Source organism: Erithacus rubecula (genome assembly GCF_903797595.1).
Source record: "Erithacus rubecula genome assembly, chromosome: 4".
NCBI lineage: Eukaryota > Metazoa > Chordata > Aves > Passeriformes > Muscicapidae > Erithacus > Erithacus rubecula.
Window position 1 is genome coordinate 49,904,136 of NC_136686.1, and position 24,635 is coordinate 49,928,770.

The 24,635-nt window shown below is 39.7% G+C and overlaps 1 protein-coding gene across 4 annotated transcripts in view; it reads left to right on the forward strand.

The window, feature by feature from the left end:
* The window catches only part of PLXNB2 (plexin B2), a 250,109-nt gene that overhangs the window by 68,358 nt on the left and 157,116 nt on the right, over positions 1-24,635 (forward strand). For 3 of the 4 annotated variants that reach the window (XM_079305134.1, XM_079305133.1, XM_079305135.1), the window contains one exon: positions 12,017-12,196. The exons of the other annotated variant lie outside the window; for it this stretch is intronic. The gene's annotated coding sequence lies outside the window, so the exon portion shown is untranslated. The remainder of the gene's footprint in view (positions 1-12,016; positions 12,197-24,635) is intronic. 4 annotated transcript variants of the gene reach the window in all.

The window sequence follows — 24,635 nt, forward strand, 5'->3', positions numbered from 1 at the left end:
GAAAATTTTGGCCTTTTCACTAGATAATTCCTTGAGGAGCATTATTTTGGACTGCTGAGAAGAAGAGCAAAAATCTGCAAAGCTATTTTCTCTCAGATGGTAAAAGGAAGTCAGTTATAAATTTAATTATTTGTGCTATGTTCTTCTTCTTGTTCTGATTACAGTAATTCAGCATTTTAAGAGAATTTAATAAACTATGATCACAGGCACACTTTGGATGTTGGAATGCTTGCCTGCTTGCACTAAGGTAGCATGAACTGCTACTGGTCTTTCTCTGTGACTGTTATGGAAAAATAATTTTGAAAATTGAAAGGTGCTTTGAGGGTTTTGAGTTTGCTTTTACTTCAGAAGATCTCAGACAGGTTAATGGGGAAGTTTTTGCAGGTTGTCCATGTAGAAAGGGTTCATGCACATTTAATATCTTTTCTCAGAAGCCTGCAGTGATGATTTTAGGTTCTGATTTCTTTCATGAATACTTGAATTTATCAGCTAAAGACAACACATTTACTCTCTTTGCAGCTCTTTTCATGCCTTTGGCTATTAAGGTATAGGAAGGATGTGTTGTAGTGATCCAAATTCAGATACAGTTTTAAGCTGTTTTGTAGACATTTCTGTTGTGCTCTGTGTAAGTATTCTTACTAAACTACTGTGTGAGTATTCATGCTAAATCTTCTCTGCATGCAGTGGAAGGAATTCTCTCTCCTACTTTGCAAACATAACTTGCACGTTTTTGCTTTTTCTCTAAAAAGGCAGAGAGGATTTGCTGAAAACCTCTTCCCAAAGATTTAAATGGCCAGTTCCTTAAAAATCATTTTGTGACCCAAGATGCAGGCATTTTTGTGCTCTCTCTGAACACATCACTAGCTCAGATTAAAACCTAACCTGAATAGATATGTGCCAGAAATGTATCACCAAAGATTCTGATAAATAATAAAAGATTTGATAAATAAACAGAACACATTGAGGGCTTTCATTTCTTTCTTTCTTTGCTTTTCTAATAAATATCAATTTATCCTGATGTTCTTCATTACCTCTAGATTAGCAAAAACCTTCTTAAATGACGTAATTACTGGTAAATAGTGTGCGTTATATAAATTTATACATGAATAAACACATATAAATTCAAACAATGAGGGTTTTCACAAACCCCACATATAGAATATTCTGGCATGAAATATTTTTCTAGTAGCATTTCATCCTTTTTTTTTTTATTTCATGCTCAAGGTAGATTCTCTGTATTCCAAACACAGCAGGCCTGTATTTGTTATTGATTTTGTTTAATTTTCAACTTTGGGCCCAAGCTGTTTAAACAGATTACTCCCTGCTTTTATCTGAGTCAAACTTCCTCATGCTTTCATCAAAGCAAAAGAGATTATTTGACTTTCTGTCTCATAACAGAGCACTACAAGAAAGTCATATGTTAAGTGACAGTGATGGATTCTGTATTAGGAAATGACCACTCTGTTTACATGTAAGTCTCTTGTAATAGCTCCCCATCAAAGAAAAAAAAAAATCTCATATTTATTTATTTGTAGTCTACTTATTAGTATTCATTACAGTTGTATTTACTCGTAACTCCAGCTAATACATTTCAGAACTAGATTAGGTGAGAGTGTTTGAACTGGAATAACAATGTGTAGGCATAATATGTTTGTATCCTGGCACTGATCCTGTACCTTAACTTTCTCACTCCTAGGCACACAATATTTGTGAACTGACTAATACCTGGCAATACAAGGACACTTTCTCTTCAGGATGACTTGCAGTGTAGTTGTGAGATTTAATGATAACTAGCACCAACACAAGCTTTGAGCACAAGTTACATTTTCTGGTGGGATCAAAACTTCTTATCCTTTGTGTCTTATAAATAAGAAGTTTAAAATGGAGATAGCAAGTTAAATAGGTACTCAATTGACTAAATCTGTGGACAATACTTGAAAGACTCTGCTGGAAGCATACAGAACTGTGTCTACATTTACCTTTCAATTGTCTCTGCTGGAACAGTTGGGTTATAGGTGTAGAGTACAGGTTCCCTCAGCAGGCAAATCAATATAGGCAACAGCAATGCTTTGGAGATACAGAGCATCATCAGGGATTGTGGTGTTCAGTGACTGTATGTGCATCTCCTTCTCTGAGCTCTCTTGGACTTTGTGCTCCAGGCCGCATAGGTGAAGCGTTAAAATACCACTGTAGGTTCTAAAGACAGTTTTTCCTATAGAGGAACTATAGATATTTCCTACCTTTGTGTAAACTGTAGTAAAAGGGCTTCAAACTGCAGCAAATGACATGCCCCAGACACAGTCCTGAGGCTCGGCTGAGCAGGCAGGGGAACTCTTCCAGGGCTTTCATGCAGGAGGCACATGACTCCTTGTGAGCCCTGCAGATCTGTTAACTCCCTGATATGGCCAGGCTGCTCTTCACACTGTTGTCTTTCTGAACAAACAGTACTTTATACAGAGACATCAATGTCATCAGCCTGGAAAAAGCAGCAGTGCAGGTGATCTCGTGCTGCCTGCACTAAACCCCAGAAGCCCACCAGGAATTTATCCTCCAAATGTGGGTCAAGGATTCCTCCCTGTCCTGGGAGGCCTGGATGGCTTGGACTGAACCCAAGTGAAGGAGGGAAGTGCACAGAAACAGGAGCTGCAATAAAATCAGGAATGTACAGAAATAAAGCATACTCATCTGTTTAATTTTTTCAAGTTAGCCACTTCAAAAGAGCTGCTGCAAATGATCAAGGCTCTTGAATCTATTGAGGGAGTGTTTCTGGTATGGCTCAAAATTGAGTACTAATTGGTTGCATTTCTGTAAGAAAATCAGTCCAAGCCTGAAATTGCTATACTACTGAAAGATGATGTGCCTCAGCATTTGCTCAGGCTGTGCATAATCTAACATATGGACACACTGCAGTCTTACTGGCAACCTGCAGTACCTCTAGATATACTTCTGTACAAAAATGAAGCAGCACCTATACATATATGATGATAATTGCTTTTCATAATTATGTATTTCACAGGCAAGATATGGAATAAAAAGTGATAATATTAAATTAGAATGTCAATGCTGGCATGGATGTTGAATTGTTTTTCTGATAGTGGTCAATAAACAAATTAGGAAGTAGCTAACATTTTTTGCTGACCAAATTAGATCTGATTAAGTTAATCACAAGTGGCATGTGTTTATCCTTATGTTTAGCATCTCTTTACTGAAAGTTTTGTATATACTGAGAATGAGATATAAATGGACCTGCAGGCATTTTGCATCAAGGATTTCACCTATGCCACATAATGATATATAAAAAAGAATAGCAGGTGTGATTATAATGATCTGAACAGATTCACTCTTAATGATTTTCAGATACCTTATTTTTTTGTCAAAGCCTTTCTCTAATATAAATGCCTAGAAACTTATTAAAAATCTGATCTCATTAGGTACACCATCAGTATTAAAATAGTGTATCCTAAATCTCAGTCATTTAGAAATTATCTCTACATGAAAAGATTAAATGAGGGGCTCACTAATTAGTATAAATGTCTTAGTGGAACAGAAAGTGATTTCAAAGAATATGATTATATATTTGGGTTCTATGATTTTTATTTTTTTTTTCTGAAGTACTACTTTAAACTTTTTTTGCATAATGCTGGAATATTTGAAGCTTTTTTATCACTTTGGTGTGCAAGCCAAATGTAAGGGGAAGAATTTAAACATTTAAAATTCTTTTAAAACAATCTCTTTTTAGTTTTTCAAGATGAAATGATTGACAGTTAAATGAAAAGTCTTAGGCTGCTTTTGGTCTTCTGCTGCACCACTGTTTGTTCTTACATGTGCAGGGGGATGGAGTTTGATGCATTATTTAATCCTTTTGCCCACTCCATGGTGCACTGTGAGCTATGAAAACCCTGTGGTTGTGTCCATGTACAATCATCTCTGATCACCTTTACTAGCTAGTTTTGCCCAAATCACAATCAAATGGTATCAGACAGTGCTATCAGAGTCCAGTAAAACTTGAATTCCCAAACTCCATCACACTGGTAAAAATCTGAAGCCTCAAGTCCTGCACAGAAGGCTTTCTTCATCAAGTGAGGAGCATTCCAGTCTCAGGCTGCTTTAGTCTAAGGCAAATTATCTTGGAGCAGCTGGCATTTCCAGCTTCCAGCCCTCCTCCTTTGGGTTGTGCAACATCTGGCAACCAAAAAATGTTTTACTAAAAAGTAGCATTAGAATGGGGTCACATGCTGTGTCAGGGACAGCTTGGAAAGAAAGCAAGTATTGTGTCCTTTTGTGTGCAACATCCCTGTGCTGTGGCCCCGTTTTCCTAGTTAAAAATGCAGCATAGTTTTAAATCTGGATTGTTTTGGGGGGGGTTTTATAAAACAGTGATTTTTAGTTTCCACAGAAATTTAGGCAAGCTGAGGCTTGTTTTGGCCACTCTGCAAGGGACACTGCATAATTCAGATGTAAACCTTTTCACTAGGGCACTGCATAGTGAAGATATCCATCAATTCCTTATTGCTGCTAAACCTGTTTCTGTTTTCTGCTAGAGCAGGAAGCAGGGAAAGAACACTACATTAGAGAAAATGGTATATTTTTGTAATACCATGTGTAAAAATATTGGTGTGGTGGTGGTAGTTTCCATATTAAGTTTCAGCAAAAGTTTTTCAAAATCTGCCTCAGAGCTGTAGGTCCAAAAATGCATGGTAAGGCAAAAAGGTGAATAAACCATTTAAATGGTGAGGGTTTGAGTGGGGAGTGTATGGGGAGTGGGGAGGGGCATAACCACACTCATGTATTGTTGTGGGAGCAGGAAAGGACCCAGATGTATTTAAAAAAAAACATATAAGGGCAAAAGGCATTTTTTCCATCTCAAGCTGTATCAAATTCCTCCCTCCTTAGTGTTTGTAAATCTTCCAGCATTTTTAGAAATTATTTTTTTATGAAAAATTTAACTATACATAATGGCTATACATGATAAATTTACACAAAATTATGACATTTTCAAAGATAGGATGAAAGCCATTACTGCAGTATGATAACACTTTTCTATCACCTCTAATAATGTTTTCCACATCTTTGCATTTGAAAAAGAAGTGAAATGTATCAGCATGAGGAAGCTGTTCATACTGATTCCCAGCTGTGGATATGTCAGTGGAGATAAATTCATGTCCTCAAATATTACCCTTTCCTGAGTACCAATTTGCACACACCTTAAATTCCACTTTGACAAAACTAAAGCTTTCCAAGGTGCTCATCTGCTCCCTCAGCAAGGTTTTGAGGTTTCACAGTGTTTGTACAAGGAGGTTCAAGGCCTATGTGACTAAATAAAAGTAGCCCAGCTGCTATAAATGGCAGCTTCTCTTTGCCTTTCGTTTGGAGGAGTGGAGGTCAGGGATGTACATTTATTTTCTTTGTTGGTGCAGGTTTTCTGTGCCCTTCCAGCCCTGTTCCTGTCTGCTGGCCAGCTGGGTTGTCATTGGCTGGTGGCAGAATTTGCCTTTCTGTTCAGACTGGTTGGTGCACTTTGCAGAAACCTTCTGAAGGTGATAGTCTAGCTGTTGTCCTTAAGTCACTTTTTTAATAATATGTACCAAATCTGAGTAGGCTTTCATTCAGTTTGGAATCCAGGGGTGAATTAAATGTCCTTTCTATCAGATTTATTTATCCCTCAGCTCAAAAACTGTGAGGATTATCCTGCTTCTTCCCTCAAACCATCATGTTCAAGGTTTTGTGTAGAGTTTAAATGAAACATTTTTGTGCAGGTGTATTTTCTAGAAAGGGCAAAAAACTCCAATAGTTCTTTATTTATGTATTAAATTCCTGTCATCCTAAAAGCTGTTTTTGCAAACTGCTTTTGCATGTTTGCTTTCGTAAAGGATGTGTTTATATGAATGTTCACCCTCTTGGTGACTTCTACAGGGTAGGACCCTCTGTGCTTTTGAATCACTTTCTGTACCTTGCTGAAATTACCTCTAGGTTACTGTAATGCCAGCTTTCCATTAACTAACTGACTATAAAAAAATTTAAATAAAATGCCTTTGGGAAGAGTAAATTACAAACTTCTTGGAATGTGAGCCTTGCAGCCCAATCTCCTAAAAGAAGCACCTGCAATCTGGCTTTATAGCTGATACACAGCTAGTTGGCAGACAAAAACCTTGCTAGGATTTCAATTTGCAGCCTATGATACATAGGATCATTTCTTCCTTGTAATGCTTTAAACTGAAATTGAATTTTAAATTAACTTGACACTGTGCTGTTTTCAAGTCAGATAAATAACTGTGTTCCTTTTCCCTTTTCCATAATAAATTTGATATCTTAGTATTAAAGCTTTTTTCTGAATTGATATTAAAATTATACATTTGCCTGTCCTTACTTTCCTTAGGAAAAAAACCTTGAAACATAACTATGTAGCTGTAAGAAGTGTTGTTTGCACTTTGACTACTATATAGTTTCATAGTTTAGAAATTTGCCAGTTTTATTTCTGTTGCTCACTGTGACAGCTTGTGGTTTATTTCTGTGTTTCCTCACAAAGCTTTGATCAAACAGTGGCCTTCAGAATTATGTGCTTTGAGCCTTTATGCACATAGATATCTTCCATTTACTTCATCAGAAGACCCCATTCTTCAGTATCCCATTTACACCTTCACATTGTTAATGAAATAATGTATCAACATTGTTTTGGAGTGATTTTTTTTAATGCACTTCTGAGCTTTTGCAGTTTTTTAGGCTGTTAGACCTGGCTGGTCCAGGTATAAATCCTTGTCAAACACCAGGTAGTTACAATGTGGTCAGTGGCGTCAGATTAAGATCTGACACCTGGTGGAAGAAATATTTTTTATTTTACTTGATAGATGATGCCACCAGGAAGAATATCATAGAAGAGCAGCCTTTAATTAAATTAGAATTAAATTAGTACCCGTGTTTCTGAATGTGCTGTGTAGTAAAAGAAGGACTTTTATAGTAGAACTGCTCGTGGTTTGTTTTTGTTTTCCATGATTCTTACACTCTTAATTGAACAAACCTTTCTCATCAAACTGTCTCTCAAGGAGCTTGCAGTGAAGGACATACAGTGGCAGAATTTACAATGTTAACATGCTGAGCAAAATGTATTTCTTCTGTTCCTGGTAAAAATATGCCCAACAATATGGGACCCTATGTGTAACTTAAAATAATGTATTGAAGTACATCCCTCCCTCCCTCTCTCCCTCCCTTTTTCCCCCAGGAAAGCATTCTCCAAACAGTTCTATTTTGTACCTTCTGGCTTTCAGCAAGGCATTAGCATTCCAGAAGGAGTTTCACCAGCCCCTTGGCTTTAGCTGTGGTCAGGACAGGCAGAAGGAAAAGCTACCAAACACTTTCCTTCTTAGGCTTGGGATTTGAATTGTAACCAGGGGCTTTTGGGAGTATATTAAAGAGCATGGCTTTTCTTGCCTGCTCTTTCCCTATTCTCTTGTTTTCCAATACCAGTATGACCAAAAATCCTTATTTTTTTTTTTTTATAGCCAAGCACAGTGAATAAATATTTGGAACATTTCATATTTCTGAATGTATTAATGAAGGAAAAAAAGCACACCTCTGCCTTAAACAGGACAAGAAGCTATTCAGACCTCCCCAGCTCCCAGAACTGAGCTGGACCTGCTGAGAAGGGACTCGTGCTCCACACCCTGTGCTGTTGCAGTCCTTTGGGTGGGCACTGTCACTGCACACTCTGGGCCATGTGCCTGAGTGTACCTAAAAAACTGAGTGGTTTTTTGAGTCTCTGCCAGCATATATGCCAAAGAGATTATGCTTCATATTTCATCCCTGGGAGAAGAAAGCCTAAATGGGTTTATCATGGAGTTTTCATTCACTGTCATTCCTCCCTTCTTTATAGTTCATTGCTAGACTTCTAATTTTTCCCGACAGCAGTGCACACCCCTGCAGCTGGCCCTGCATAATGATTCCCTCCTCCTAGACTGACAAGAGTGGATGCATAAATCTACTGCCATCAGGGTGCCTCCTTTAGCAGACACTGCCCCCTCTCCCCCCTGGACAAAGTTCTGTCCCCTCCCCAGCACTCTCATTTACCACCTACTCCTGTTGCCTGCTGAGCCAAGATGCTGCCTGTGACCGTTATCCTGCCTGTGCTAAACATCAAGAAATGGCTCTTTTTGGACAAAAATACTTTTTTTTCTCCTAATGATAACTATTAGTGAAAATTGGAGTGCCTTTGGCAATTGTATTTGATGCAAATATTACAACATACAGCAACGAGCTCCTGTGGAAAGCAAGGGTGGACTGATCATTTGAATTAGGAGCTGAAGGGTGAGAAGGACTGTCAGGAGCAAGAATTTTGACCAAAATATAGGTCTCCAGGAGGTCTTAAGTTAGAGACCCTTGTGTTCTCTGAGGCCCTGTATTAACTAAAAACGATTGCTTTGAACTATTGGGTAAGGGCAGTAATGTCTATCCAGAGCTTCACAGCTGCTGAACTCATCAAGCACATTGACAGTTTATAAATCAGACAGGACTTGTGGACCCTTTACAAAGTATTGTTTGAAAATCTCTTCCTTAGCCCTCCATCCTTAGCTATAGCAGTGGAATATTGCAGCTGGCTAAAAATCAGCATAAGACTAGTTGAAAAGGCAGCAATCTCTGTTCCTGTTCTCAAAAGCAGGCACAAAGGTGAACATGCAGTGTACAGTAAGAGCTTCATCATTCTTCATCAGCAGCAAAGGTATAGGTAAAGGTCAGCCCCTTTCATCTTCCAAGAATCTAATCCACAAAATACTAGATTTCTCCAGTAGGTATTTGGTGTTAGCAACATGCTAATAGTCAGATATTCATGGTTGCTTTTAGAGTAAAATTATTGTTTTTCATTGGCTACAAGTATTTGGCAATTTTCTCTGACACTGTCCTTATGATGATTCATGCTGCAGTTATTTTGAAGAGATGGATAAACTACAATTGTTTATATACAAACAGAATATGGCATTGGCTGCCAGAAAACAATCTCACTGATATTTGACTTGTTAGGTTGCCTCATGTTTCATGTTTTGGCTCAGAGAGAGCAAGCTTAAAATTAATTGAGAAGAATGTCTTTCTTTCTGCTTGTGTTCAAAGCTAGTGGTATTTCTCCTCTGTAAATGTTGGCAATTGATTATAAAATGTCAGAGGTGTTAGCAATGTCAGGGACCTTCATCTATACAGCTGGAATAATAGCCAAGGCTTGCTTTAGGACACCCCTGCAGCTGCTGACAGGTTTTGTTGCATCTGCAGCCAACTCTGTATCATTAACAAGGAAAAAAAGGGTGCATGAGGGAGTGTGGATTGTAAATGTAAGTGTGCTCACTCTACTAAATTTACTTGAAAAATGATCATTTTTTGTGTCCAATGCCATTTTGTACTCTTCATGATTTTCTAATTAAGCCTGGAGGGCTGTGGATCCAGGCTTTCACATGAGCAGTATTGACTGTCCTCTTTCCAGAGAAGAGAACAAAGCTTCCTTACTGTGCTGCTGGATGTTAACTGATGAACTGTTTTTTCTTCCATGCCTTGGTTACTGCATATAATTAGGAATCTTACTCTTGTGGCTTCATGTGCAGAACTGCATCCTTTCAGTAGACCTGCATGCCAGCTGCCTGTCATGCACAGCCATTCCCAGGATCCTTAAATTTGACTTTGCATGTCAAGTGTTCCTATATAAACAATGAGCTTTGAAGCAAACTGTGGTCATGCTAAGAAAAAGCTCTTCATGCCTAACAATGATATTTTTAAACTCTGTTTGAGGCTAAGGCTCAACTTTAAAAGTAGTCATGGTGTTAATTTATTTGAAATTATTTTATTAGAAATTCTTGAAAAATGAGAGAAGAAAGAGTATTTATCCACTTGCTAGGTAGACCCATGTGAGTGGTTTTCTGAGGGGATTGCCCCCTTCTTGTCTCATTGTTCCCTTGCAGCAGAAACAGGGATAGAGTCTGATGGCCATTGTGTTGGTGGGGTCAAGAGAGTGGAAATGCAACAACATTTGCAGTTCTGGGAGAAGGGGAAGGGAGAAAACAGATGACAGAAGTGGCAGAGCAACAGGAATAAGGCACAGTTAGATTTGAGGAGAAATTTCCTGCCCCCTATGGTATTCTTTCACCTTGATGATTGAAAAAGACTATCTATTTTTTTATTTTAATTCATGTCTTCATGGTATTTTAGGACTGAAATTCCAGTACCTCATTCCCTGGATATCTTATCTAGTAAATAATGTCTCTATTCCTCTCTGCTGAGAGCAGATACACAGAGAAACAGAAAAGATCTTGCTGCATTGCACAAGGGTTGGTTTTTCTTTACTATTAGTCAAGAAACATGCATGCTTAAGAATTTTTGGAGAAAAATGCCTCAGAATATTTATCTTCCAGGAGACTTATTGAAAAGAGCTTTTTACAGTGAGCAAACCTGTTGGCCAGAAGGTTTGATGGGCATGATGGAGGCAGTGGAGCTCAGGCTGGGAAGAGGCTGTGTGATGATCCACAGATGTGTTCTTGTGTGTGACCTTGGCCTTGGCACAGGGAGGTGTTACTGGAGGTGCTGCTGGCAGGGAGAGGTGGGAGTGTGCAAGGGATTCCCCTGCTTTCACTGCAGACAGGGCTGACTGCTGTGTGACATGAGAGCTGATGTAAAAAATAGTGTCCTGCCTTCAGAATCACAGATAGAAAATGCATTACTGTAAAATTGGTGCTTCTTCTGCAGAAAACACTACCACTGTCTTTTACCTGAGTTCCTTCTTTAGTGTTAGTGCAGTACTTTGAATGCATTCTCTTGGTTTTCTTACCAGGCTAATTTAACCTAAATGCATTAAATCCTTTCAGTTTGTGATGTGTGACAAGATACTTCTGATAATTTGGGATTGAAATAACTTTTAAAGAGTTTTCATATTTAAAATGAGTGTATATTTGGACTGTTGGAATGTTCCTTGCTGGAGAAGATGAATACAGTAAAAGTGGTGGCAAACATGAAAAAAGTTTGTTTTTGTTTCTGAAAAGCACAAACTATTCTTTGTTCCCTTTGGAAAAAATAATGGGATTACTTGGTTTGGAAGGGACCACCAGAGGTCATATAGTCCTGTGGCTCAAACTGGGGCCCGTAAGATCAGCTAGCTCAGAACATATAAAGTATTTACCAGTCAACTCTATATAGCTCAAAACTTAAGAATATGGTCATAAGTTTCTTGGGATTTCTGAAATGGAAAAAAAATTATTGTAATATGTTTCCTTTGTCTTCATCTTTCAGAAGTTTAAAAAAAATAAAAAGGCTTAAGCTTTCCTAGTTCTTTACTATGCATTTCCTTTTATTTTTAGATGGAAATAAAAATTTAATCAGGCTAAACCTTACTTTCCATACTCAATTATTCCCCAGAAAGTTTAAATAAGTATAGATGTAGGCTTTTCAAGAATATGCCCCTAGAAGCTAATTTCTGAAGCAAAGGGAAACTGGAAGGTGACATTGCTTTTGAAAACTGAGGCTTAATAAAGGCTTTCATTTAGTCATCCATCCTTGAAAATGGATGGTGAAATATGTAAGGGTTGAGAGGGAAAAGGAAAAAACAGATACAGGTGAATGATACCAGATGAAAGTACAAGGTAATTTAAGTCCTTGGTTAATGTCTCTGTTTGAAATGAGTCCTGGCTGTTTGGTCACCCAAAAACTGGCAGCTCAAAACAAAATTCTTACTATAAAGTGTAATTGCCATAGTCTGGACTTTAGCAGGTTTGCTATGGGGCTACAGCTATCATCTGGGAAAGCAGTCTCTCCAAGGCAGAGTTAGGATGCTCTGTAGGTACTCTGTGGGTTTCTAGTGCTTTGTGTCTGTGCCTTGAGCAGGCACCTGCAGTGGAGAGGAGCAGAGGACCAGCTGTCCTGAGCCTGCCCTTCCATGAGGCTGTGGTGAGGGTGCAGCAGTCAGGCAGGGTGAGCATCCCTCACTGTGCCTGGGCTGTGGAATGCTGTGCTGCTCCTGCACTGAGGGAGCTGAGCCCCTCTCTTCTTGTTCCAGGTGCAGAGTGTGAGGGGGACAGTCCAGGGCTCAGTTCTGGGGCTCAGCTGGTACCCCCAGGAGCACATCTGAGCAAGGATAAGCACTGGCACCACCTCGTCTCCTCTTGAAGTCCCAGAAGAAGTGGGTTCTTGTTTGTGGTGTGCACACAGATTTTTCATGTGAATTTTCTGTTTTCAGGTAAGCTTTTTTTACTTCTTTTTAATACAATAGAGTTTTCCAAATATAAAATTATATTCTGGTTTTCTAGACAAATTTGTTGCTATTTATCAAGACTTTCAGACATTGCTGGAGCATTTAATAAGTGTTTATTACTAATAATGGAGATAAAACTTCTAGGAGTCAGTCTTGCAAGAGGCATTAAAAATTAGCAAAGGAAAAAAAAAAAGCAAGAATAGCTTGGCAGAGGTTCTGTATTCATAAACCTATTTATAGATGGTGTGCTGGGTAGAGGAGCAGGTTTGTGCCTCTGCCAGCAGCATGCTGCAGCCTACTGCTGTGCTAGTGCTTGCCCTAATTTTGCACTTACATTGTGAGTCTCCCAGGGGATGCTGAGCAGCTGTGTGGCTGACCTGAATCTCCAAGGTGTGTGGGTTTGTCTGTGACTGAGGATGATCGGAGGGATTTGATCAACTTCTTTGCCAGGACCTGTTCACATTGATTAGTGTGTGTTGGCTTGGCAGGTTTCTCAGAAGCCAGCATAGAAAACCTTCTTCTTTATTCTCAAGTGGCCAAAGTGATCTGAAGCAAAATTGATAGAAGGGTTGCACAAGCATGGTTCTTGGTCTGTTCTTCAGCTGCAAAGTGGTTTAAATCCCTTTTGGCAGCTTTCTTAGTGCTTGTGTTGCTCCTGGAGGTGCTGCCACTGAGAGCTCTGATTCCAGCCTGGCACAAGCCTGGAGGGAAAGGAGAGACTCTGGGATCCTGTGTGCCACCTTCCTCTCAGTTACCAGTAATAATTGTCCATAGACTGAACTTTTTGGAAGATAACACTCAGCCTTTCCAGCAAGAGAAACACGTGTCTCCTGCCTGGCACCAAAGAAAAAGGAAACAGTGAGAGGGGAAAACAAAATTTAGGAAGAGCCAAGTTAAGGAAACAAGTGTGTTCTAGTGTTTAACTAATATCTGGCCTCGTGCCAGTTTGGGAGGGGTTTTGTTTAGTTTTTTAGTAAATTTTTTTTTTGTTTGTTTTTTTGGGGGGGAGGGGGTTTGTTGTTTGTTTTGGATGCTTCTGTGTTTTATTTTCCATTGAAAACAATTGGGGAAAGGAAGAATCAAAATATAGTTTTCCATGCATGTGTGCTGCAGAATGAATAAAAGTGAAAACAGCTGTTCTAAACCAAAAATGCACATTCTGCCATTGCACACTCATTTATGCACCTAAAATCACGATTTTTCTAAATGTAGGAAAAAGCATGAAATCACACAGAAATAGCCACTATTTAAGCTTATTTAGAAATGCACATCAGGCAAGATGAGTATCACTGAGGAACAAAGGTGGGTCCTGTGGGGGATGTGAATGTAAGAAGTGGACTCACTGAAAGCGAGTAATTGCAGAGTAATTTTGCTGTGGAATTTTAAACCAATTATGTGAATAACAGAGCATATGTTCAGAAAGTAGTCAGAAGTGGTTTTTTGTGGGTATAGCTAGCATGGTTTCAGAAAGCCTCTGCCTGGCCAGGGTTAGTGCTCCCACAGCTGAGACAGTGAGAGTGCTTGCGTGTTTGGCTGTACATCATTGCCTTGCTGAAAGTCAGCCTTTCTCAATCTGCCTCTCCCGTGGCAAATGTTCCAAAAAATGTAAAAAGGTGTGTCTGATAATACCTAGTGCCTCAGCTTGTTTCTATGTCTGACTGGAAAGTCTGGTGTTCAAAAGCTGCTTGATCATATATTTTGCAATTATTTAATGTTTTGATAAGCTGCATCAAACTACATTAAATTTTACTGAAATTACTGCAAATTTCACATAACAGGACTGATTAAAGGTGCTGTTTCAAGAAGCCTTCACTAATCTAGTTGTTTCTTGAGCGCTGTTCTTTTGAAAGGGAGATTTGCATCCTTTTTCTTTTTAATGAAATGAGACGAGTACTAAAAATCCACTATCAGCAGTTTGGCTTGAACACCAAGGCATGTGGCTCATTGCTCTCCAGAACGAGGATGTTAAATGTGGATATTAATTTTCTTCTTTCCTCCATCACAAAGAAAATACACTCTCACGAAAAGGGGAAAACTGTTTATAGGATTCTTCAGCATTGCCTTTCGTAGTATGCAACTGGGAACTTTGGTGCCTAGTGGATATGAAGTGTTTCCTAATGTTAAATGTATGTAAATAAGTATAAATCACGTTGGTTGGGTGGGTTGTTTGTTTTTTTTTCTTTCACAACCGTTAGAGCACCTACATGCTAGTAGAGCCCTTGACAAGTGAAACAAAAACTGAGATCTCTGCTGAACTTTCTTTTGTTTCTAGAAGGTTTCAACAAACCTACTTAATCTTTGAAGTTTTCTCTTTAAATGGGTGGTCAGTGTAATCATTTCTGCAAATTCACTTCACGTGAAGATTTCGTCTCTGTAGTTGTTCAAGTAAGCAGAGCTGCAAATCTGAGTCACTTGTGTGGCACTGAACTTCACATGTATATCATGCTTCTAGTAAGTCAGTATTGTGCTAGGAGGTGCTAATGGCTGCCATCAATCAGGGCTGGAAAAAGTTGTTCTCCTCTTCTCCCCCAGACTAAACGAGACAGCAATTAAATGCCCTTTTGTTGCGTGATAGCTGAGACAATGGAAATCAATGTCCAAAGCACAAAGCAGAGTGGCAAGTCTTAAGTATAAGCTAAGCCATGTGTCCCAAGGGATTGGCATGTTGATTTGCTTACAGCTGAGGGGGTATATGAAAGGAATAACTGGGGAGTGTAGGCAGCAGGAGAAGCAGTAATGCTCCTTGGACCGAAGCCAGAAGGGAATATTTGCTGGGAGACTTCTCAGTGGGGCTGTGCTGCCATGATTTTACCTCCATGCAACCCAAGCTCAGCTCCCAGTACAAATTTAATCTGTAATATGCACTGGTATGAGATGATATCAGAAAATATGATATCATATAAAATATACCATATTTATTTGTGGTATGTTTTTACATTGGCCACTCAAGAACAGGCAGTATCTGATCTGGTGAGAGGCCTACTAAAAGTAAACTTCGCCTTTCAGCTTTTTTGACAGTACTTCAGCTGGGAAGACGAGCTTATACTCGACCAGTGCTGTTATTGCAGTGGTTCAGATCCCTGGAATAGGATTTGCTGCGTTCTGGCAACAATATTCTCACCTCTCTAAATGCCATCACTTTGTTCCCAAGTGCTTGATAAGTGCAAAACTTTTGCATCTCTCCTAAATAAAGTTGCACTGTAAGGAATCCCAGTTTGCTCATCCTTTTCTTGTAGATTGAAACAATGCCTCGAGACTCTTAAACCACAACATATTCGTTAACTCATTCTGTCCAGTGGTCATGAAATCACTTAGGTGGCTGAAAGTGTTTTGCCTGTCTTCTTCCCTCCAGACCTGCTCCAAAGCTCATTATGTCAATGGGACACTTCCTTTTGACTCCAGCTCACAATTCTGCCTTGGCTTTATTGCCTTGCTGAAAGGGCCTTGAGTTACACAGGACTTCTTTGTCTCTAATCTGTGTGGGGTTTTTGTTTTTGTTGGGGGTGGTTTTTCTGCTTTTGTGCAAAATTGTAAGTGCATTGAGAATAACCAGCCATTGCATTTACTAATGGCAAAGCACACTGCTGTCATGCAGCTGATGCCTTGGGGTTTAGCTTTTATATTTTTCAGATTCTTTGCTGCTTGGTGTGTAACTCTGAAACTTCATATTAGGTGTTAGTAAGTTTTCTTCATGGGGCAGTTAGACAAAACAATTCCTTCCCCGCTAGAGAATCAAGGACAACTGGTACCCAAAGGCATAAACAACATTGAAGGGAAGGGGGCAAGCCGGGACTGATACTTCATAACCTGGGGCTGTGGTTGGATAATTGACCCCAAAATGTAGATGAACCAAAACTTACAAAACTGTAAAAACTCATGATTGGGGTCCATCTTGGATTTCACTTGTGTGAGCCCCAGCCAGGCTCTTGCACTGCCCAAAGTATATCCCTTCAGTAAATACCTATTTTATTCCTTTTATTTTGTCTAGTCTCTGTTCCAGGTCAGCCTTTCCAGGCATCACAGCTCATATGCTATTGGAAGAGATTGTAACCATATGATGCTTTGCAGCAGCTCAGCTCAACTGAGAGAAAGCCTTTTGTGCCTAAAAAGTTTACACACAGATGACCAGAGTCATCTGAAGTAATACTAGAATTTGGTCAACAGAAAATTTATCTGCTTGGAGAGCTCTGTATTGCTTTATCTGTTACAGCTCTTTTGAGGGCTTGAACAAAAGAAAACAAAACTACCTGTATTAAGAGATCCACAGAAAACAAAAGACATTAGCAATGGACTCACACAAAACCTGTAAGTTGGTGTTCCTGGTCGTTATTGCTCAGCAGAAGGATGCTGTCTTTTCCTTGTGTCCCCATCAGGGAGACACTTTTCACACTCATGTTCTACTGCACTCACATTTACTCTTTGGCAGTATTGACAGCTGCTGTGAGTGACACACTTCACAATCCCACTGTCTTCATATCAATTCAGGTGACCACCTTTGATGTTGACTCTAGTTCTAGCCATGACTTGCATCTCACTTCTACATTAGGTTCTCTATTAAAGTAAAACAGAGACCCAAGATACCAGGAGAGACTATTTGGGCACAGCAATACACTGCACATTATATACTGTTTTATATTTAATTACTATGTGTGTGATTTTGAATAATCACAATTAGGCTTTTTTAAGCATCTCCTTCTATATTGCAAGCCTTCAGCAGTTCAATAAAGCAGAGCCATTGACTGGTGTTTGATGTGTCCATTACCTCCTGCAAATGCTTTGGAATACAATGGAATAGCATGCAGACTTCAGAGCTGTCATGACAGGTATTAAGAATGTGTCAAATCCCAGTGATGACTGATAACATATCTGTCATTTGTGATGGGATTATTAAGAAGAGGAAAGCCACTAGGAGAAAGATACTCTAGAGAAGAAGGGGGGGGGAGGGGAGGGGAAGACAAAAAGAGAGAGGATTTACTGTTCTTCAGAGCTGCCTGGTTTAATTAAACCTTGTCTAGTCCACAAACAAATCTATTAACTTTCTGTATGGTTTGGCAGCTTATGCAGTTCATTGCTGCTGCAGTAATTCCATGGAATTTGTGTTTCTCTGTGGTAGATAGTGGCACTATAGGTATTGTCACTATGAAGAAGATTCTTGATCCACCTGTACATGGAAACAACTTTTGGAAGAGTACTGTATTTTTTTGTCTTCTAATCAAAAGTTTAACAGAATTCCATGGAAAAAAGAATTCACTGGGCACATAAAATACTTTCTGCATGGAAAATTATACAGAACCAAGAAAAGAGAACAGTCTGCCAGTGCTGTTTGATTTGCATCTTTGGTTAGCAAAAGAAGGATTGCTTTTTTTTTTTATTAAGCCTGAATATATGTCTTATGTGAGTGCAGAAAGAAAACTGAGCTTCATCTCACTTGTGGAACTGGGCTCTGCCAAATGAGTCCAGTGTGCCTAGTGCACAGACATTTCCAGGTGTTTCAGGCTGAGCCATAAGCACATCCAAGATCTACAGCAGTTAAATATTAAGACAAAGGAAGCATCTTATGCAGCTGCTTTCTGGTATTCAGGCAATGTCAGAACAGAGGTAATCTGAGTTTCTTGCTGTTAGGATCTTTTTGGTGCAGAAGTATCCCCAGGAGCAGCTAAACAGTATGGTTATCTGATATGGTCCCTATACACACAGTGATCCATTTTGAGGGGCATATTAGATGTCAAGAGAGGGGGAGACTTGAAGCTCAGTGGACTGAGACAACTATACCCTGCTATCATATGCTCCACAAAATCTCCTTTCAGCAGGGATTCAGCAGCCTTTGACAGAGACTCTGCACAGTATCCAGGTTGTCATTGTCCCTTTATCCTTTCAGCTGATTTAGACCTGGTTTTATCTCTGCCCCTTCCACAAGCACAGCCAAGGTGATCCTCAGCTCTTTCAGAGTCCCAGCCTATCAAGGGAGCAAATGTAGTGTAGGTCAGTGCAGTGCACAAGTGGGGATTTGGTGTCCCTGGATTGTTGCTGGAGAGCAGCTGCTGGTGTTCAGCCAGAAGGCCACCCATACTGGATGCTTGGAGACAAAAGGCTGCTCTGAAGCTGAGCAAAGGACAGTCTCAGGTTTGGGAGAGCAGAGAGATCTCCATGAAGATCACGGAGTAGCTGTAGTGTCACAAAGTGAACAATATTTGATTGATGTTTGAGTGATCATTGGTATGTGAGAGGCATACAGAGACCTAGCCAAAAGCCAAATGCTCTCAGGTGGTTTTGGACCCCATTCCTCACAGTCACCATCAGCAAATCAGCTGACCTACACTGCCCATGTGTGCCTGGTGTCACACAGTAGAGGCAGGCCAAGCCCATCCTGCTCCAGGTGAGCTCTACTCCAGAGTTCCACACATCTCTGCTGGGGTGCTGCCCTCAGCACTGGGCTGGGGTGGGCAGCCAGCTCCTGTCCCTGTTGGGTGTGTGGCAAAGGCTGTGTGGGTGCTGGGGGAGCTGGACTGGGAGCTGCAGGGTGAGCAGGGACAGTCCCACCATGGACAGTCCCACTGTGGATGGTCCCACTGTGGATGGTCCCACTGTAGATGGTCCCACCATGTGTGCTCACAGCAGGATGCCATCCATGTGTGCTCTGCAGGGAACAGCAGGCACTGGGGCTGTTGCAGCATGCTCATGGGCTCACACTCTTGCTTACCTCATGGATACTCACCTGTCCAGGCCCTCAAGAAAGACCTTTTATTTTTCCCATCTCTGGATGCGTGTTCACCCCACCCACAGAGGCTGGCTGAGCAAAGATTGAAGTGCAACCTGAAGCAAAGACAACAGCTTTTAAATGTGATGTATTGCAGCTTAATTAATTTCCCAAGGTAGAAGGTAGTTCTCTCAAGGTCCTCATGGCAAGCATCCCAAAATAGTGGTTGGGGAGCACAAAGCTGGTTTAGCTTAAGGGATGTTAAAGGAGCCTAATTTTTTTTTTTTTTCTCCAGAAGCTGAACTCAGCATTTCTTCACAATACCTTGAACTGCACATCCAGAAACCATTAATCATACTGTAAAATCTTGGCTTCAATTTTCCCCTTTAATACGTAGGCGATTACCACACTGTTTGTTAACGTATCTAGTTGGCTGACAGTACCTCTGTTCATACTGCTTAAATTTGGGGTTGAAAAGGAAGGATTGTGGAGAACAGTGCTGCAGTGGAAAGCCTTCCTCCACCAGTCTTAGATTTGATTTTAGTCCCAAGGAGATGCCAGAAAGATGTTGATAAATACTGGTGATGGGCAGTCCAGTGCCTGACTCTCCTCTTCAGTGGCAGCCTCCTGGAGAGTATACTGCTACAAATAGGGACTGCTGGCAACATTCACTGTCTTACCTTTTTTTTTTTTTTTTTTTTTTTTTAATTCCACAGAGCTCTCATTGTCTTTTATATACTCCCATATTTAATAGATTTACATTCTGAATAAATTTTATGTCCCAAGAAAGGACTAGAGTAAAGTGCAGATGAGCTTGGAATACTCCCTGAAGAAAGCTATTCCTTTCCTATAATCACTGTCTTTTCTCTAAATTCTCTAAAATTCACTAGATTTTGTCAGTTTAAGAGTAGAAATGGAAACACTTATCTGGGAGCTATTGAAGTTGAGTCGATATTCAGGGGTTTTGTTTTTTTCCTTTTACTGTACATGAAGTGTCCTGAGATAACACAGAAAATTAAGAGGTTGAGGGAGTCACCACTGAAGATCACTGAACTTTCAATAAAATTCCTTTGAGTGTCCAAGATCAACAGTGCCCTGGATGGTCTCAGTGTGCTCAGTTTTGCATATGCTCACACTTAGCTACAGCTCAGTTCTGGATTTATTTTTTATTTAGTGATTGGATTAGAACCATGCTTTGAAAACCAAACCAAACCATGACTGCTATCAAATTTAAATAAAAAAGAATGTGTTTACCCTGAAAAGAAAAAAACAACTGCATGAAGAAAGATCTTTGTAACTCTGAGTTCATTAAATATTTGAAGGAAAACTGATTTCTGTGTTTGTTTGGACAAAGTAAAATTTTTCAAAAAATTAGAGATATCAGCATGCTTGGTGGTTGCTCTTTAGGGGAGGGGATCTGGAAAGCAAAATATTGCACAATGACTTTCTGCTGATAATAAACAAGCCTAATAGGAGATCTCTGTTTTGAAAACATGTAGCTGCTGACATGAGGATGTTGGAATATTTTTAGTGCTGATAAAGGAAAGAAACATTCATTGGAGATTTGCTAATCTTGAAGAAAAACACATGTTAAGCTCTGGTTGCTCTGCTCTGGATGGTAGCATTACAGTGTCTATCAGGAAGATTTCTTTCACCTGTGAGTTCCCTCTATTGTTTCCATTTCTAAGAGTTTTTTACTGTATTTAGAGGTGAGGGAATGAAAAATACAGGTTTGCTTATAAGGAAAACAGTGTACTACACCAGGGTCTTTGATAAGACTTTCAAGGTGGTTTTTCCAAATTGAAATGTTGTAGCTAAGTTTAGTAAAGCCAAAAATATTGTATTCAATTGTATTGGTTGGTGCACATATCTTTCTGCCAGTCCCATCTCAGCCCATCTGTGGTTTCCAGTCAGCTGGGACCTCCCTGGTTATTTGGTAAATGATGGAAAGTGGCTCAGTGAGCAGTTCTGCCAGCTCCCTCAGTGGATCCCTTGGGTGGACCCCATCCAGCCCCATAGACTTGTGCTTGTAAGTGATCACTGCCCATTTTCTCCTGGATTGCAGAGGCTTCATTCTACTCCCCATCCCTGTCTCTGAGCTCAGGGGATTGATTGGGTACCCAGAGAACAGCTGGTTGTACTATTAAAGACTGAGGCAAAGATGGTATTAAGTATCTCAGCCTCTTCCTCCTTTGTCCCTGTTTCCCCCCACATCCAATAAGGGATGGAGATTCTCCTTGGCCTTTTTTGTGTTGCTCATGTATTTATGGAAGCATTTTTTATTGTTGTAGAGCAGTCATAGAAAATATTTGTAATGTGCTACCCGACAGCATGATCTCTGTAGTGTACAAATTTCTTTTTGTCTGACCTCTTACACACTAATTGTATTGAGAAAACATTAAATAAATGGGAACAATGTATTTGTTGTGACTTGAAGTTGCTTTTATCATGGTTGCTGTCATTCAGATTTTTGATAAGGAATGAAAGAGCCTTCTTAAAGATGTTCTCCAAGCATTCTGTTTAAGGGTGGCGTTTTGTACATAATCACCAAAAAGTAGCAGCAAACTTTAGAGAGAAAAAAAAAATCCCTTCTTTTTAATTTTAGACCCCTGAGTCTTGATGCAAAATGGTTTATATTAATTCACTTCCTGGTTTAGTTTAGTTTTAGCCTGGGTCATGGGCCATCAATATGTTCTGCACTTCTATAAATGGACTGCATCCCTTGGTAACACCTTGAAAATAATAATAATTTAGGGGTTTTTTTTTGAAGTAGCAGGCAGCATCCAGCTTCTCAGATCAATCAGTGTACCCCTTGTAAAACTTGTAATTTAAGTTCCTCAGGGACTAATAGGCTTGAGGTGGCATTCTCAGACTGATCACAGTCCTCTCCATCCTGTACCTTATGTCAACATTTCTACTTTGCATGAATGCATGTATCCAGGGGCTGGTAAGAAGAAGGGGATGAGACAATTTCATGTCACTAAGAGCAACACAAATGCTGTAGCAAGCTTTAAAATGGAAGGAGAATATTTAGAAGAGTGACAGAGGTACTTGTTACAGCTGAACAGGACAGCAAATAAAAGCAATCTGCCTTTCTGCATGACATATATTCAATTAGTCTGACACATCAGAAAACAGCAATTCATCAGAAAGGCAGGAACAGTAAGGAGGGAGGAAGAGGATGGATAAAAATTTAGCAGAGCACTTCAGAACAAGGACATTTCTTCTGTGTAGAGCTTGACCTAGTGTAATTTTCTGGAAACTGTATAGGGTAACACAAAGCTAATTTTTGAGTTTAGAACAGAACAGAGAATTGATTATGTCATGGCATGTAGCATGCCATAACAGAAGCAGGGCTTCTGAGGAGACAGAATTGGTTTTGTTAAGCCAAATTGCATCATTAGGGAAGTAAGAAGCAGTAGGGCTCCAAGCTTTTTCAGAGGGATATGACTTTCTGGACTCTGAATTCAAAATCTTATCCTTGGTATCCAACTTTTCCATCTGCCTCATGATCTTTAGTTGATGGCCTAATGTTTAAAAGTATTTTGTGGCTTAAAACTTATTTTTTACCCTGCAGTTATTTGTAAGGTCTGCTGTAGAGTCAGCCATCTGTATGGTTACTTTTATTACTGCCTGTTTCATATCTGGCACACAAAAAAAAAAAAATATGTTTATTCTTTTCCTCCTGGTGTGAAAGCCATTCTCAGTCAATAAGCTGTCAAGCTATCCTTTTGTCATCACTGCCTAGTTGTGTTCTTTCACATAAAGTCTCCTGAATCTTGCCAGTCTAATGTGTTAAATTCTTTGACAAGAATGTTCCAGTTTGAGAGCTGAGAGCTTTGCTTGTTTTTCTTCATGAATGGAATGAAATGCTTTTTGGTGAAAATACAAGCACAGTAGAAATTGAAGAATCCAGGCTTTCTTCTTAGTCAGCCTAGGAGAAATGAACACTTTGGAGTATTATCCACTGCAGCCCTCGAGCTCTTCACCTTGGAGAAAAGTAAGTGCATTCTCCAAGTGCCTGGTTTTCTCAGCTGATAAGGAGAGGTTAGTTGGCTCCCTGTGAGAGTTATTTGCATGCTGTTGCTGTGGAATATTAGGAAATATGTGGTCCAGCATTTTGGTTTCAGCAATGAAACAGCTAAGCAAAGACCTGTATCTCTTCTCCCATGTTTCTATTTACAAATAAACAAATAGGTATCAAAAACTGTTTAGCTTGTCCCTCCAGTTTACATGGCAAAATTGATCTGTGAAGTCCTTTCTTCTCTCTCTATCCTGTTTGGTTTTATCTTCTTGAAGGCAAGCTTGGCTACAAAAAAATTGCTATAAAGTTTGAGTATTCAAACTGAAGCTGATTTTAGTGAAGTGCTTCAAAAATAAGCTCTTCATATCCCTTTCCTTAGAGCACTTGCACAGTAGTGCCAGGAAAGCTTTACCAATACATGTAGTAAAGAGATTATTCTTCTCTAACATTAGCCTTTTCCCTGCTATGCCTGGGCAATTCAGTCCAAATGACATTTCAAGACTATCTTATATTTCACTTCTTCTATAATCACGATAAAGCAGAAAATGGGATGCACTATTTAAGGTCAACATAATTTTGACTTCTGCCTTCCACAAATTGTATTTAGGGCTTTTGATGGCCTTCTGAAAAGTTATATATGCTCAAGATGGTCTCAAGCTTTGCACAGAAGGCAAGGATGGAAAATATTTAGGATGGTAACAATTTCTGCATCTGTAATATATTACAAAGGATTTCCCCCTCCAATATCAGTGTAGTTTTCCACCTATGTTTAGTCTCACATGGCACTGCATACTATTTTTATATGAAAATGCATTATATCCTGCAGCAGGCAGTAGGGGAAACTGTGCATTAGACTAAAGCTCTGTGTCCACTCCATGAACAGCTGAGCTGCTGGAGGACATTGGTGTGGGCAGGCAGAGCTGGCTGGGCAGAACAGCTGAGCCATAATTGTCCTTCTGACAGGTCTGCCCCCATCCAGGGTGATGTGAGCTCCACTGGATAACTCTAATCAACTCTGTGCCCAAGGGGAATTACAATAACGGGAGATACTTCACTTGATAGAGCAAAGAAATGATCTTGTGGAAAAAGGCACAGGACTTTAGTGGGCTTCCTCTGTGGGCTGTGCTGGGCAGGGTGGCAAGTGTTGGGGGACAGTGGTAATATTCTACCACTCCAGCTGCCCCTTGTCCAAAGCCCCACTTACATCTGAATTTCAATCCTCTAATCAGGCTGGTGCTTTTGATTTAATTCCTGCCATCATCGTCTGGTCTTTGTCTCTGTTGTGTTGATTTAATGGTCTTGATGACAGTGTCAGTCACTTGTGCACTTTATCTCCTTTTCAAAATGCATTTTCTTTTATTAGCTCGTGAATTTTCACAAGGTAAATTGATGTGCTTGGATCTATATTGTTTATGATTTAATTTTATTCATTTTCTTTCCTAACTAAATATTCTTAGCCTTTTCAGTTGTGTTTCATATGGAAGCTTTCCACAGATGCATTGCATGTGTTTTATTTTAATTCATTATACATCAGCTAGTGATTTATATATATAAATATATCTATAAAGCTAATATCTTTATTCATTTAGTACTAAAATGCATTTTTCGAAAGAGATGGGCCTATAATACATTATTTAAAGGTCTCTGACTCATGATTGCAGGCATATTTTTTGATACAGAATATCAGCAGAAGAAGTAAGCTT